The sequence below is a fragment of the Pomacea canaliculata genome, linkage group LG2, assembly GCF_003073045.1.
Source record: "Pomacea canaliculata isolate SZHN2017 linkage group LG2, ASM307304v1, whole genome shotgun sequence".
Classification (NCBI taxonomy): domain Eukaryota; kingdom Metazoa; phylum Mollusca; class Gastropoda; order Architaenioglossa; family Ampullariidae; genus Pomacea; species Pomacea canaliculata.
Window position 1 is genome coordinate 31,004,474 of NC_037591.1, and position 16,093 is coordinate 31,020,566.

The window sequence follows — 16,093 nt, forward strand, 5'->3', positions numbered from 1 at the left end:
AATGGTCGCTTTGCGTCATTTCGGCGTAGGAAACATTTCACAGGAACGCATAAATTTGAATAGCAGGAAACAATCTGTACATCGACGTACGAGGTCGAGAAAGCACTGTACAGTGTGGCAAGTCCGGTTCTTAAATGGAAGGTTGTGGGAAACCACCAACCCAGTGATTAACTTTTAAATGCACCCACACTGCTAATGACTTCCTGTCATTTATCAGCCTGGCATCTCAGGAGAGATTCTAATTTTGAAATCGTGTAGGATGCGACGCTAATGTGTTGTATTTGTGTTGTCATCCACAGCAACTTGACTTTGTCGTCACCTTATTTTCTCTACTACTGTCAAACGGTGATGGTGGTGGGCTAGGGGTTGGAGGCACCAAGCAAGTTTTCCAGAGCGTCTCAGCAGCTGGCTCAGGGGAGATTAGTCAGTCTGTAGGAATCTTGGGAGTCGAGCGTTGCGCTCAGAAGTGACTTGTTACGGCACGCTCGAGGAGTGACGTGCACCTTTTGAGATACGTTACATGCACAGTCACGTCATATATAGTCTCCTGGCCGGGGGTAGCGGTGGGGTCGGCGAGCAATGGAAGACCACACATGGTAAAAATAAGCTTAGTACTCTCACAATCTAAAAAATAAGTATTCTGCATTGCCGTCATGAATAAAATTTTGCACGCCATCTGGTCGTAGCTTTATTAGTTATCTCCTGTGGAAGAGTTAAGCAGTCTGTCTGAGTTACGAGTTACGTGGTGCGGTCCGTCGTTACGTGGCATAATTCCGTCAGCGCTCCAATGGTCTAATTCCAATTCGTGGGTTGACCCGCTCGGAGTCCACGTTCAGCTTTTTCTTTAACGTCTAGCTCGTATTCAAGCGCTGCTGTATACTGTCGCAGTTCTAAGATGTGAAAATGTATCAGCTGAAACAATTTCAACAACAAAACAGAATGAAAGCAGATCAGCAAGTAAAATCTGAGCCGTTCAATTTTACCCGAGAAATCCAAGGACTAGATCAAGGGAGGCTGCCACATATGATACATAACTTCAGTGCTTAAAGAGTATACTCCCCTTGATTACTCCGCGTAAGTTGTATGCCTCACGCCTTTACCTTATTCACTTTGTCCTTGCTCATTTCTTCGCTATGAAAGATTAGGCAAATGTACATCTTGATATTCCTATTTACTGTTCTGCGTCTGCGCGCTCGAATGGATGAACAAAGGTCACAGAATGTCGGACGTAATTAAATGAATAATGCGCTTTAGCACACGACTGCAAGAATACCCGCTATTTGTAACTTGTATTTGTTCTTTGTGCTCGTAGCTCGACCTCCAGTTTTGAAGTTCTTAATGTATACGAGTTGCAGCTACCATGCAGTAGCAATTAACAGGGTTCCCGCGTTGCCAGAATGTTCCGACCTCTGGCTGGCTGTAGGTGTGGAGTGCATTCGCGAAATAGATCGAAGGACAGGTAGGGATGTAGGAGAATGACCTCCCCCACCTCAATTCTAATGAAGGGGTAAACGAGACTTGCTGTGGTGCCAGCAACCAAGCGACTCTTTCTCTCTCTCTCTCACACACACACTCTCACATCTTTCTTAAATGAAGACATTAAATTGTGCAACGCGTACTAGAGCAGGGGCTCAGCTGGTTCTGTGTAGCAGACATTTATATCATTTACAGCCACCTGCAGCGTTATAACTTCATATATCGTTATAATCATTAAAATAAACACGCTCCTTAAAAAAAGCACAGGAAATTCCCGCAAAGAAAAGGATTATTTCTGGCAAACTTGATGAGGTTCGGACAAAGGTGTATTTTTCGGAAGACCGTCAATCATCACCCCGCTCCTCCCCACTCTCCCTCTCTCACTTCGTGTACACACAACACACGGACACGTGCACACGCACACCCATACACACATGGGGGAGGGAATTAGACGAAGAAAGGTGTGTAAGAGAAGGAAAGGCAGACAGCAAATGAGACAGAATTCGTCACGCACCTGAAAGACTGTTGCTGATGACCTCCCCCAACCGTCGGAAGGATAAGGACCTGAGGGGGCGCATAATCCTTCGTCCTATCTCGGGACCAAATGACGAGCTTCGGCCGAGATGAGTGGCCATGATGCCGCTAATGCCGACGAAGCTCAAAGAAAAACTCTGCAGCAGCCAAGTAAGTGATCACTTCCGTCAGTCAGTCAAGATAGCCACCTGCTGCTGTCAGTTCTGAGTTCCTTTATCCATCAGCAAGGTTTGTGACGCCATGTATGAGGACAGTAGGGAGCAGGTGACCAAGGCGCACACGCTCACCTCCAAGTTCTTCACCTGGTGGAGCAGTAAGATGTAAGTATTCCGCGCTTTTGAAGTTCTGAGACCCGATCTCTTTGTGAGTCCAAGTATAATATCCAGCCAGACACGCAGGAGGAAATCAACACCAAATATTCACGAACACGAAATAAATCCGTAAACTCGACCGTTGCGCGATGAGTAAATAACTGATTTTTCCATACTTTGTCTTTTTGCTTGCTCAGCTCACACTCAAAGTTCAGATAATCCTTTTGCAGCTTTATTGGGTCGCTTCAGTATTAGCCTTGAAAGAGATTGTCATCTTGATTGTTCTTGCTATCACAAGGTAGTGGCCGGTCGATGTCCTAAGGACCTGTTGCTGGATGTGAGATAAACGTGTAGCAGCAAGTGAACACTGACCAATGAAGGCAATCTGAAGATGCCTGCAGCGTTTTAACAGGTCAGATGTTTACCGGTGGGCATCACTTTTCAGCACTCCTTATCACCTGCAACAAACAAAAAAGGAGGTTACTCTCAGAAGTAATGAACCATCTTATTATCTTCATCACAGCTTTCAAAGAATTACAATTAGATGGTTAGTATGACTGAGATGCTCACTTCTGATGGTATTTCAAAGAATACATACGCACACATGTATTTCGAGTCCACGTGTGCAGATTCACACAGATAAGGGAGAAAGCTGTATATTCCTAGTACCTGCAACCTACTTTTGAGCTCCTGATCCAAGAAACTACAATCTCGCACACTACTTCCTGTAGAAAAAAGCGGTCCAAAAAGATGTTGGTAAATAACTGCCTCCTCAAAAAAGACCTCTGCGGCCAGTGATTACAGCAGGTGAAAACACTGTCCCTAATGTGCCCTGTAACCGTCAGACCTCGCATCCATCACAGACCCCAAGGGGCAGGGAAGCGCTGTTGGCAAGGGAGCGAGATGAGCCCCACCTGCTCTTTATCTGCCAGTGGCAACTTCCAGCAGAGGTTTGAACCACCACCTCGTGCAACTGGGTGGGTCAGGGCAGCGATAAATAAACCTGCTCCAGGTCGGCTTCGCGTGTAAACAATAAGACATAGATAATTTATCCGCCTTCCTCCTTCTTAAGCCGCAGTTGGAGACACCCTCAGGCTTGTCATGATGGAGGAGGCGGGGTTCATGGGGTAGTGGTGGGGGGGATGAAGGGGAGCTAAATCAACGGTTTGTGGCATAGAAACTAGTATGGAGTCCAGTTGGCACATTCCTTCAGAGCGTTCACATGTTTCAACCCTCCCTTTCCCTGCTATGAAAGCTTGTGAGTCCAACGATGAGGACTGATGGCAGCGACGACGATAACTATCATGACGACGACGACGATGATGAAAGATGCGAGGGAAAGCATATATTCTCGTTAAGGCACACCAGAGTTTCGTGGATTAATATCCTCCCCTATTTAAACTTCAAAAGGAGGGGAAAGGACCCCCCCCCAAAAAAAAAAAAAAAAAAAAAATCAAGAAACAAGTCAGGCGCACAGTGCGCGGCTAGACTTTAGCAGGATGGCTAACACCAACAAGGCAGCTTTAATGCTTACACTTTACGAAGTCTTTAGGTGACTGCTTCCCATTAGCAATACAGCTAGCGCCTTACCCACATGCTGTGCAGCTGGCACCAGTTTGCCGAGTCGAAATAACTCACCTCCCTTAAAAAAAAAAGCAAACCCTGCATCCCCAACCCTCCTGTTAACAAGAACGGTTACATCTAAATTAAGCATCAGATTCATTTACCGTTTCCGTCATCAGCACCAAGATATCAATAAAGCAAACAGGAACGCTTTATAGACCGGAAACAGACCAAGTAATACAGGAAAAACGAGTCTGACATTAAAACGAGGTTGAGTACAGATAAACATCGAGTGAGCAATTGCACGTCTTCATCTCGGGACGTCCCAATGCGAACAGAAGATGCCAGTGGATGTTGATGCTGTCAGCTCCGTGGCAAGGCAGTGCATGCCTTTAGATCATCCGGACACTTTGTCTTTTATAACCGTTCGTAAGATAAATGGGTAGTGTCTAGTGTCTATTGGCGCTTGTTAATAAATAATTAAAAACCTCACTAGACTAGCCATGATTCACTTGTTGACCTTCCCCTTCACACCAGAAAAGTAACAATAAGCTGACATCAAACCGTTAAAGACCAACCTGCAATGGTTTGCGTTTTTTTGCAGATATCGGAAGATATAGGCGATATAAACCTTACCTGTAAATTTCAGCTTCTAAAACCCATCTGTTAATTAATTATCTTCTAATAAAGTACGTGATTCGCACCTGCAATCAACGAGCGCCGCTAACAGTGTACTACGTCACGTTGGTACACCATTCATAACATTGCCAGCCCCCAACACTAAACACTAAATCGTAGCGGATAATTAATTAACGGGTGGGTTTTGGAAGCTGAAATTTACAGGTTAGTTTTATATCTCCTATATCTACTGATGTCTGAAAAGAAAACCACAAACCGTTCAGGTTGGTCTATAAAACAAGAGGGATTAAAACCTACCAATGTAGTACGGGTTCTCAACCGAAAACTTCCCTTACCTGACAGGTGAATGACCGCAGTCATACAATGATATTCACGTATTTTAATGACTCGCCTATACATGTCAAGACATCGCCTGCGTCTTCTTCCTCCCGTGGTCCACCTGTGTAGCAGGACGCGTGTGGCTGGTGTATGAGGCAGGGAAGACAGATAGGGGGACAAACACCTGAGTCTCGTGTACAAGAGTCGGGGGGAAGGGGTGCAATAGAATGTGAGGACACCAACAGTGACCGTCCGGCGGGAGATGGCAGGTTTGCTGCGGGCTTTAGTGTCGGTGTGACAAGGTTGATGAGGTCATGTCAGGAGACTCTTAAAAAAGAGTTCTGTAACTGTCGAATTTCGCACACATATCGGATGTCCCGAGGTTCAAGCTTCCACACAAGACTTCTCTGTGCTCCACCACATGGGTCTCCATCGTGTGTCATGTCTTATACTGAAACTTGGTCAAACGTTTGTCCATATCCGTGACATGAAGGAAAGCCTTAAATGGAGGCTAATCTGTGGATGTCCAACTCCACCTGACCAGCAGCAATATCAGGAAAGAGCGATGAGTACAACCGATGTCAAACACCTGTAGAGCGAGCTGTCCACCTGGGGATCAAGAAGAGGACTGGCAGGTATGTTCCTACAGTACCTAGGTCACCTCCCTTATCAGTGACATGTCACTTTTTTCTCTACTTTATTTTTTAATGCGACAAAGAGAGATAATTATGTACGAAAGTTAACAGCGACTCTTGCAGTCAGAACTGCTGTAGTCTGCACGTTTATCAGGCGCTCGTTGTTACCAAGTTTTTTGTTTCTCTTTACCACATGGGCAACGGCACGAAGTGAACTGCTGGTTATATTCCCCCCAACTGGGCTGACTGCCGCCGAGTTGTTTTTTTATTATATATATATGTTTCAAATGTGGGAAAGCCCTACAAGACCCACCATCTGTGCAGGTCCCCAAATAATATAAACCCTGTTTACTTACATCAGAAGACCAATTACAAGCCACAGTAGCAAGGCAAGAAAGGAGACACCTAGCGGCAAACACTCAAGCGCTGGGAGACCTCAAGTGTTTGCTGGTTATTTTCACGGGTTGGCGAATGGTGACTGTACAGGTGCCGGGGTGTCTGGACATGTTCACTGTACCATTAGCCTCGACACATCCCATCGTGGCGCGAGTTGTGTTACAGCTTCAGTCATCTGCGTGGCCATGTGTGCTTGCGTTATTTCGCTACAAAACGTCATCTTGACGTCATACGTATCGTCGTCAATGACATGACGTCAGAAGATATAACTTCGTCACATCCTGGAGATCGACGAGTATGGGAGATCGCAGAGCAAGATGGAGCTTGCGGAACGTGATCTTCCAACTGCTGGAAAATAAATCAAAGCAGTTGTTTGCTGCTAGCTTGTGTAAGATGACAGCAGCCAGTTTAGATGCCATAGTCTTCGTACTTTTGAGTTCTGAGTACTGATTCACCGTCACCAAACAGGTATTTACTGTGCTGGCTCCTAACCCACACTTGTTACTGTTCTGCGCTCCATCAACACCAATGGCGTGGAGCTGTGATTTAGCTTTGGATCAGAGCGCCTGAACGTAAAAATTGCTGCAAGGAAAGGTGAAGGCTTGCGAGTTGTCGTCTGCAGTAGTTTTGATCTTGGGGTCTTCGTTTTCTTTTCGCTTTCTTTAAATCATCATCCGAAAGAAAAGCGTGCCCATACCAACTCTTAAAAAGTGAAAATGAAAACGTGTCTTGACTAGAATCAGAAAGTCTAAACTGACATACATTTATCTACAGGCATGGCAACATGAAAGGTTTGTGTGTGTGTGTGAGTTCCAGCAGGTCTATAGCTTACTTACATATTCAATATCTCATAAATCGCCAGTTTTTCAGTTCCTGACCCCCTTTCATTTCCCCAGATGTCGCTGAAACTCAACAGCTTCTATTACCAAAGCAAGAACTGCTATGAACATGAGTTCGAGAAGAGACACCAGAAAAAAGCCTGGTAGAGAACTCATTTTTCTGGTTGGCGTGCTTTGGTGGACGAGTTAGGGAGAGTGATCTCCATTAAAACTGCACAGTACCCGGATTTTCATGGAGTAGGCAACCTGTACGCATCACATATTTTTCAATGCAGGTTAGAAAAGGGATGTATGGCGGGTGATGCACTCGCACACTGCAATCGTGGGGAGGCCTGTGTTGTCACGTGTCTCCGGTCACCCGCTCAGCCTGACCTCTCAGTGAGTAGCACTCAGCTGCCTCCCGCTGCCTCCTTATCTTGTTTATTTATCTTGTTTCGTGGTAGGGGAACTGTTGCTAGTGGTGACGAAGGTGATATAACGGGCGACATTTCAGCTTAATACTTGGCGAGCTTACAGGTCGCTGAGCACGCATGCACGCACGCAATCACAGAGGTTAGTTCCATAACCTTGCCAAGCGTTGATTGTCAGAAGACGAAAGAAACCCACTGCAGTTAATTAAAAAAAAAAACACAACTAGGTAACAAGTTCTCTATAATTTTACTTAAATTTTACAGAAGGATGGACAACTTTTTTTCTTGAGGAGGAGGGGAAAAACAGTTTCCCTCCCCTCCGATATCCGACCACAGCCCAAGCGATATGACGCATAGCTTTATAATGAAGCAACAGCTTGAAAATCTCTCGTAAATTCCAAATAGGCTTGACTGTATAATCTCTCCTAAGTAAACCATTTGCCTGCAGTTTCGAATTCCACAGTTCTCAGCTTTCAGGATCCAGACCAGCTCTTTTTTTGGTTCTGAGGGCGGTCTTATCAGAATCGAGAACACACAGCTTTCGTTACCAAGGCGAAGGACGAGTGAAAGCGGGGTAAGTGTGAATCGGTTACAGTTTTTCTTTTTAAACGCGAGAAACACAAACTTACCGGCAAACATTCTTAGAGATTAGATAAAGTGTTTCTTTTTTCTTCTCCTATGATCACTCTCTCTCAAACGAATGTCGGTGTGCGTCTGCGTCCGTACATGTGTGTGTATATGTGTTCGCGCACGCAGTATCCTTAGCTACCCAGTTATCTACCCGCACAGAGTGAGCTCTCTTCAGTTTAGCACCTACTGCGAAGTAAGAAAAAAAAAAAAAAAAGGCAGAAGCATGCAGCGTGGAAGGTCGTAACCTCCTAACCTCTCCCTCCACCGACATCACTAGAAAGCTTATCAACCTTCAACCTAGGTTCTGAAAAAACGACGAGTGCAACCCGCGCTGAGTCACGAAACGTGTGGCTGGAGGCAGCATCTTCCCCACCACTAACCCTCCCTCTCCATCTCTGTCATGAGATGCTCGCTGCACAGCACGTCATGCGTCGCGGTTTGGTGTGCAGCAGTCACAGCAACGACTTATCGTCTTGAGGATTGACGAAACACGTCTGTGACACCATCACCGACATCACCAACACCATAGGAAAACATAAGATGGGTCTGGCTCATGTCGACTGTCTTCCAACTCTTTTTGTTTACCTCTTTAAACCAGGTTGTAAGTCTACAATTTTTTTGTGCTTTTGTTCTTTTCTAAAGGTCATTCAAATCAGTCGAGAACGTGGGTATCTTTATGGGACTGTGGGGGGTGAATACTAAAGAACGAAGCTTTTCGCAGTTACCTACTTGAGTAGATTATTTACACTTCTAACCGCGATGTCAACAGCAATGGGTAGTGTCGTTTGCTGATTAAGCAATACAAATAAAAACAAAAACAAACCCCTAAAAACACGCTCAAAAAGATCAGATAGCCGTAGATGCTTTATCTTTCGAACGACTAAACACACGCGCGGGAAACGTGAGCGAACGCACGCACACAAACTGACTATTCCCTTCCCTTAACCATGTGACCATGGGTATCATCAGGAAGAAGTGCAGATGATTCCAGGCAGCATCATGATCCCACCTATCTTGCCACCACATTTTTGACCATGCCTTCGGGTCGCAAGAATAATCTGTCTTACAGGCAAACATCCATTAGCATCAGGCCCAGCAAGTCCTGCACGCACGTCTCTGGCTGATGCACTGATTATCTACACCATCTACAGGCACGCAAACAACACCGCGACTGTCTGCATCACAAATTAAACCAACCTGCACAGTTTTCTTTTTTTTCTTTTCGTTTTGTTTCATCTGGAGGTAGCATCAGAGAATGACTCAGATCAGGTGTGTACTACTTTTTGCAATGGCAGATGTGATGCGAGAAGAGAATATTCTGGATGAGTGAGGATATGGCGAGTTAATGGAGTCTTGGTTGTTAACTAGCTAACTTATTAGTTGGGATGAATATATGTGGCTGCTCGCTGGCAGTAAACTGGAGAAACGTCTGGCTACGTTCTTGGCAGATGTGGGTTTTTTTTTTCTTTGAGGATGCGAAAAATATAATTTGACTTCTGTTTTGTAGAGACATTTATATATATATATCCAGCGGATCATTATCTGGAAGAAAAGAAATATGAAGGAATACGCTAGACCGTAAAAACAGACGCTGACTACTACTTGATGCAGGGGAGCACAACAGCAACCTCCCCATCCCCTCACCCATTCCTCTCCTCGTCTACTCCGTCAAGTGGAGGCGGAGAAAAGTTGGAGATATAGTTAACAAAAAGCCAAGAGAGAAAACTCGCAACAACAGATTCTATCCCAGAAGTCTGCAGGAGAAAGAAGTTCAGTTACCTCCAGTAAATTGCAAAAGCTTAAAATAACTGGAACCTGAGACGAGTGGAGACCAAGTGTCCCTCCGCCTCCCCCCAACCAACGTCAAGACTGTGCACGGCGTGGAGCGCACCCGGGTGAGTGAAGATTGATGTGAGACGGCGTCCTGCGGAACCCCACAGGCCCCAGCACCGGGCGCCTAGAGGTAGACACATACACACATCTACAGACACAACATGTGAAGAAAGAAAGATAATTAAAAACGTTCTTGTTCAAGCAAATGGATAGAATTTGAAGCAACATGGAACAGCGTGAGGAGTAACCAAAAAAAAAGAAAGAAAATTTTTCATAAAAAAGATCGACAGATGGAGGAACGCACATCCTTTGGAAGCCTTGCCTCTGTCTACTCGCCTGTGCCCAGGCAGACGCAGCAGATCTCCAGGGAATGGACTAATGATGCTCTGACAGTGACCGCTGCCACAGACACACAGCAGCAGCAGCCAATGGAAGTCGCAGTCACTAGGCGCCACATCACCATTCCAGTGCGAGGCTTATCAACGAGGCGGAAAATACCTCTCTCTTCCTATCTCTGTTTCCTTCAAAAGCCCTTCGCCATTTCTGAGTTTTCAGGGGTTTCTCCTCTTATTCTGGCAGTTTTACTGTTTAATTTATGAAAAGAAGGAAAACTATAAAGATAACGGGAGAAGAGGGATATCAACGATATCAAGCAGGGAGATAACCGCAGCAGAGCTATAGCGCGCATGAGTTGTGCTCACGCCAAGAATCTGATCGACGGTTGTAAAGTCTGTGGTGGTTGCAACAAGGTCGACCGAAATAGAAGGCGCGGACACTAGGCGGTTCGAAACTCGTGTGACGCAGCGCAATTCTTACCCACCCAACTCGACCCACCCTGTGGACATTTGAATCCTTAGAGTGTTGGAGAAGGTAAGGCAGCGAGGGAGAGGAGATGGGTACCGCCCTCACAATTGACGATACCTATGACTGTAAGGTCGCGGGACTACCTTTTCAAAACTTGAGTGAAATGTGTTATTTTGAGCAGTGTATGGAAACACAACGGATTGGCATTGATACTTTAGTAACCAAACATCTCCAGCAATCATTAATGAGAAACGCAGGAAGGGAGAGCCTGTGTGGAGGTTATGGGCGGAAGATCAAATACAAGAAAAGTGGACAAGCTGTGGGTAAATACTTAGTTATCTTCCTGCATAGTTTATCAGCTGTTGTGTACGATCTCCAGTACTCAGAGCGAGCTGCTCGGGGTGGTCATAATTCCACATCAAAGGTATTCGGAACGAATGATGGACGGGATCCCTCTGTTAGTCCGGAGCTCTTAAGTAGCTTAACGATGTTTAGCGGAGATAAGCGAGGCCGGGAGGTCGAGTTCAAGCTTATCCAGACAAGATGAGGTATCATGCCAGAGAAAATGGATTGCGGGTCCAATCTGGGGAAAGATGCTTCGTAAAAATTGTAAAGTTGCACTCTACAAGTTGTGACCTCGTAGCAAAACGCAGGGGCTTGTCACGATCAACAGTATGGAAACAACAAATAAATCTTCTTCCTTGCCATTTTTATGAAAACGAAAAGGATTTTAAAGAATATATAACGAGATGTACAACTGCAGACAGGAAAACTGAACAAGAACCGTCGATACTAAAACTAAGGTGAAGAGCTTTTACACACAATGGATGAATGGATGTACATAGGTATGATTGCAATTACAGTGCAGGTGACTTAAAAGGGAATGGAGCAAATAAATGCAGTATATCTTAGGAAAAAAATTCTGATATTTATAGATAGAAAAACAGACAGAGATGATCAACATTTGATGTGTCTATCGCATTATTATGGACTTGTTGTGTATTTGTTTCTTGACATCATTATAAAAAATGACACTGAAATTATCTCTGTCATCACTATGAAATACTGGAAAGCCAACAAAAGGGTTATTACTAGCAAAGGGACTTCAGCGAAGTATACGGAAGACAAGAAAAAAAAGAAAGAAGCAAAGAGAAAGCGGAAAAATGACATTACACGAAAAAAAGAAGTAAATGAGCGGCGGGTGTAGCAGCTGCCATAAACCTGCGCGACAATTAAAAACAAAAAAGCAGCACCACCATCAACAAACAGAGCTGCATAGGAAGCCCAGAGCTTGGGCCAAATTTGTCCGGAAGTTGCCTAATTACCATTTTCCCACAGACAGGAGGCTGGAGGTGCATGCAAGTTAACTTCGTCTAAAGACGCGGACCTGCAGCGGGATTGAAATCCCGACAGGCACCGCGCCCGCCAGAAGTGATGTAAGTCGAGGACCGCGCATGCCATTAGCTGGGGTGGGGTGATGGGGTGAGGGGAGGGGTGAGCAAGAGGAAGGAAGGAAAGCGATTCGATTGCCAACGAACGACAGGAGGCCTACAGGTCAGAGGTTAGCTGGAGAAGAGGGGAGGTAACAGATGTTAAGTTACAGCGCACGCACGCATATTCACATATTTTGTTTTTACTTTCATGTCGTGTGAAACGAAAACCAGAGAGGTAAGTTGTAAGTGCGTGACACCTCCATGGTGCTGGGCACAGGTGATGTGGGTGATGGGATTTGGAGTGAATATGGCCATGACGTCAGGAGGCGAGCTTGATGACAAGCACCTGCCTTCAGTCGCAAACTCTCTAGCTATCGCCATGCTCACAATCAAACGTTCAGCTAACATAGGTTTAGCTGCAATAATAAGCGATTGATAATGACATTTGTCAGGATGAGAATAGTAAACTGTGGAACAGACCAGGGAAACATTGCTGCACCCCCCCCCCTCAAAAAAAAAAAAAAAAGAAAAAAAAGAAAAAAGAAAAAAAAGAAGAGAGCAATACGTACTTTGTAAAATAAGCTGGTAAAAACTGTACACAGTTTTCAGTAAAAAAAAAAAATACCCAAAAAAACAAACAACAAACCCTTCGTAAGAAAACTGAAGACAGAAAGAAAGAAAGTAGCGAAAGATTGATATGAAGAAACAAGTTGACAAGAAGAAATGTTTTAGTTGGTAAATGAATGCGAGTTTGACCGCCAATTTTTATACTATTCAAAAAAAAAAAAAAAGAAGCGACTTACCTTGGCAAAACGCCTGCGGGCACATCCGAGTGTCAGGCCAACATCCGTCTCCTGTTTGCAGTCCAAAAAACGAAAAGGAAAAAAATCCGCTTCTTTTTTTTTTTACTTTTTGTTTTGAAATGTTAAAATTACAGCCCCTGCGTATTCTGTCTTAAACCACAGCAACTAAGTAGATTTCTTCCTTCCTTCCAACCGAATCCTGGCCGTGAAGGCAGCAACATCACAGCACGAGTAGTGGCCTTGCCGGCTGGCCATGGTCGTCAGTCTAACAACAGTTCACGCCCGTGCCGCGCATGCGCACACTGTGCACACGCGACTGGCTGGGGGTGGGGAGGGTAGGAGGGATCGAGCCGCACGTGCGCCGTGTGCACTGTCCTTTCCCACCCACACCCCCTCCCCAGCAAGGACCCAGCTTCACGCACTACGTTTCACAAGATTATTTTCCCACCCTACCCACCCCTTCCCCCAGCAATCCACCCTCTATCACCCCCCACACATCCTTCATCCCATCTACAAGTGCACGTATATCTTTGGCCTTGCCGTGCAGTTCCGAACAGCCCACCGGAAATAGAACCCCTTGCAACCTCAACCCTCTTCTCCTTCGTTACACGTCATGAGGGCTATCATACATCAGGGACCTCCTCTCTGCCATATCTCCCTCCCCCCTCTCCTCCACCTCACCACACCGCCTTCTACCCCACCCCACCCGCTACCCAGATCGCTGTCAGTCGACATTTTAGGTTTGTAACTTTTCGTCAAACTTCTGCCAGGACGCCATTGGTCGTTCTGAGTTTCCCGCCGCTTCCCAGTGGGCCACGATGCGAGATGGCGGAGTCTTCCGCTCTTCAATTCAATCATGTCTGTGAGCAGCAGGCAGCTGCACATTATCCAGGCGCGGATGCAGGTGCAGACGAGAGAGCAGAGTATCGCCGATGCCAGCTTATGAGAAAGATTTTGATGAAGTTGTAGCCAGCGGCGGGGGAAAGTTTCGTGTGGCAAGGGTTGGGGAGAGAACTGTATTATGTTCTAATTGAGTGATCTCCCGTAGTCAGTATAACATTCTTCATATTTTTATGCGCGTGCGCGTAGACGTACATTAGCATGCACACATATTCCCACAAACTCACACATACAGAGCCTCTCTCCCCCTCACACACACATACGTAAATACCTAGCCTCTCTCTCTCTCCCCCTTTCTCTCTCTCTCTCACACACATACACACATAGCCTCTCTCCCCCTCTCTCTCTCACGCTCTCTCAACCACATCATCACTCGCTCGCTTTCTTCCAAACAAGGGAAATAATATCCCGCAATATCTCTAAGTCTCGGGTAGTTTAGTCCTCATTACGAATGCCTGCTGGATCCATGTCACGTGGTGTCGCTAGACCTGACTCGCCGCTGTTTGTCCTGGTGGTGCTTACATGCACATATTTCTATTCCTTAACATACACTGTACATCCTGCACAAAGTGAAAAGCTCACCTACAATCTCACTATACTGACAAGCAATTTGTCAAACAAGCTGAAATGCTCGATAACAAGATGAGTTACTCTCAATAAACGTTTTGCGAAAATTACTCTCTTGCTGATTGATAAGTGTCCGGTTGAAGTCTTTATTTGGTGAATGATTGGTTTGTGATTCATTTGTTGTTTTTAGTAAATGAGTGACTGGTGATCTCGATCTCTATGTTGCTTTTTATTATTGACGAGCGCTGGTGTACAATTTCCACAGGAATCAGTAAAATATTTTCGGAGAATGTCTATAGTTTCTGGGCACTCATGTGTTAAATTGTGTTTAAAACGTGACCGAGCTAAGAAGAAACTAATGAAGATATCGGCATCTGTAAATACAGTGATACCTCGGTTCTCGAACATAATTCGTTCCGGGAGACGTCGAGAACCAAATTGTTCGAGAACGAAGCAAGAAACCCAAAGGAAATAATGGAAACTGGATAATTCGTTCCAAGCCCCAGAAAATGCCTATTTACTGGCCAATTGTATATAATATGTAGAAAAAACATGAGTCTCAACAAAAAATAAGAAATAAAAGTATTTATTAAAACAAAAACAAACAAAAAAATGTACAGTACAGTACAGTAAATTGTGTTTCATTTACTGTACCTGTACCAAACTTATGCAGGAGGGAATGAATTGGAGGAAGGAGGGAAGGGGGTGCGTTATCACTGATGACGCAAGCAAGGCGCGCTGGGCCGAAATGAACGCCATTCGGCTCAACTCGTCTCATCTCGGACGTTCGGTATGTTCGACCAAATATTTGTTCGATTCCAGACAAAATTTTCTCGAATTTCCTGGTCGAATACCGATTTGGTCGAAAGTCAAGGCGTTCGAGAACCGAGGTATCACTGTACTTAACTCCTCACATTACACCCGAGCATGCAACTTCAGCGGAAAAGCAAGAAACGTCCAACTGTAAACAGTGAATTTCGTGAAGAGGTAAGCTGCATGAGACTGCTTCGTCGTGATTTAAAAACCTGTAGTTGAGTAAATACCACCATCTAAAAAAGATGGGAAACGATAATAAGGGATTCTTTAACGGTAAAATGAGATTCGAAATACGCAGATGAAGCGTTCCATTTTTTTCCTGTCTTCATCTTCCCGAAGGTTCGACTATACGCGCCTAAGATCTCGGCCGGTGACTCAAACTGGGTTGTGACCTTTTAAACTGGAGATAATCACAGTCAAGATTTTTCCCCTTAATTTTTCTTTTTGGGCGAGGGAGAGTGGAGGTAGATTAGACAGAAACTACTTCTCCTCCCTGCCCTTGAGAATCGGAAATTAATTGGCAGATCATCGTCTACTCCTCTCTGTGGCCTGCTCCAGACTGCAACAGCTTCCTCCTGCTTTTCCCCAACTTGTGTAAAATGTTTGTCAAAGACACAACAGCGACCTACATTTCTTCCCACGTAAACCGACTTGAAGGCTTATTTACTGGGCTTATGTTTTTATGAAAAATGTTTTTGAACTGCCAACTGTCATCCTTCCGTGTAAATCCTGGTCAACTAAGACCTTTCATTGCCAGTGTTACGCTCCGCTGCACACGGTATCTCCAGGGATGATCCATTGCTGCACATCTTGTTCCGGAAGTCAGCCGGCGGAAGGCGGGAGTCGCGGATGGAGAGATAATTAGCCTCCTGCTGCTCGGCATGTCAGCGTTGATTAAAAATCTCGCCAAGTCAGGTAATTACCGACCAGCAGAGCACCCACAGGTCGTAAAGCAAGACGATGGAAGCTTCGTCTTCCTCGTCGTCGACGGACACAACAGACGGCGCTGTTTTTTCAACGTCTGGGAAATGGAAGCAAACTGGAAAGTTTATGCAGACGACAACGTGAATAACCAGCAAACACAATGGGTGTTTGTGTGTAGGCATTTGTGAGTTTTTACAATATTTATTTAGATACGTATCGCAAATCATGTGGTTCTGTGGTTCTGTGGAGAAAAACAAGTACT

At 45.2% G+C, this 16,093-nt stretch overlaps 1 long non-coding RNA gene across 1 annotated transcript; it reads right to left on the reverse strand.

Moving 5' to 3' along the window:
• Positions 1 to 375: 375 nt before the first annotated feature.
• On the reverse strand, positions 376 to 13,258 carry LOC112556326. Its single transcript, XR_003097708.1, has 3 exons — positions 12,625 to 13,258; positions 1,991 to 2,779; positions 376 to 912 (listed from the first exon to the last, which is right to left on the reverse strand). It is a non-coding gene; the product is annotated as an uncharacterized LOC112556326 (long non-coding RNA).
• Positions 13,259 to 16,093: the final 2,835 nt, after the last annotated feature.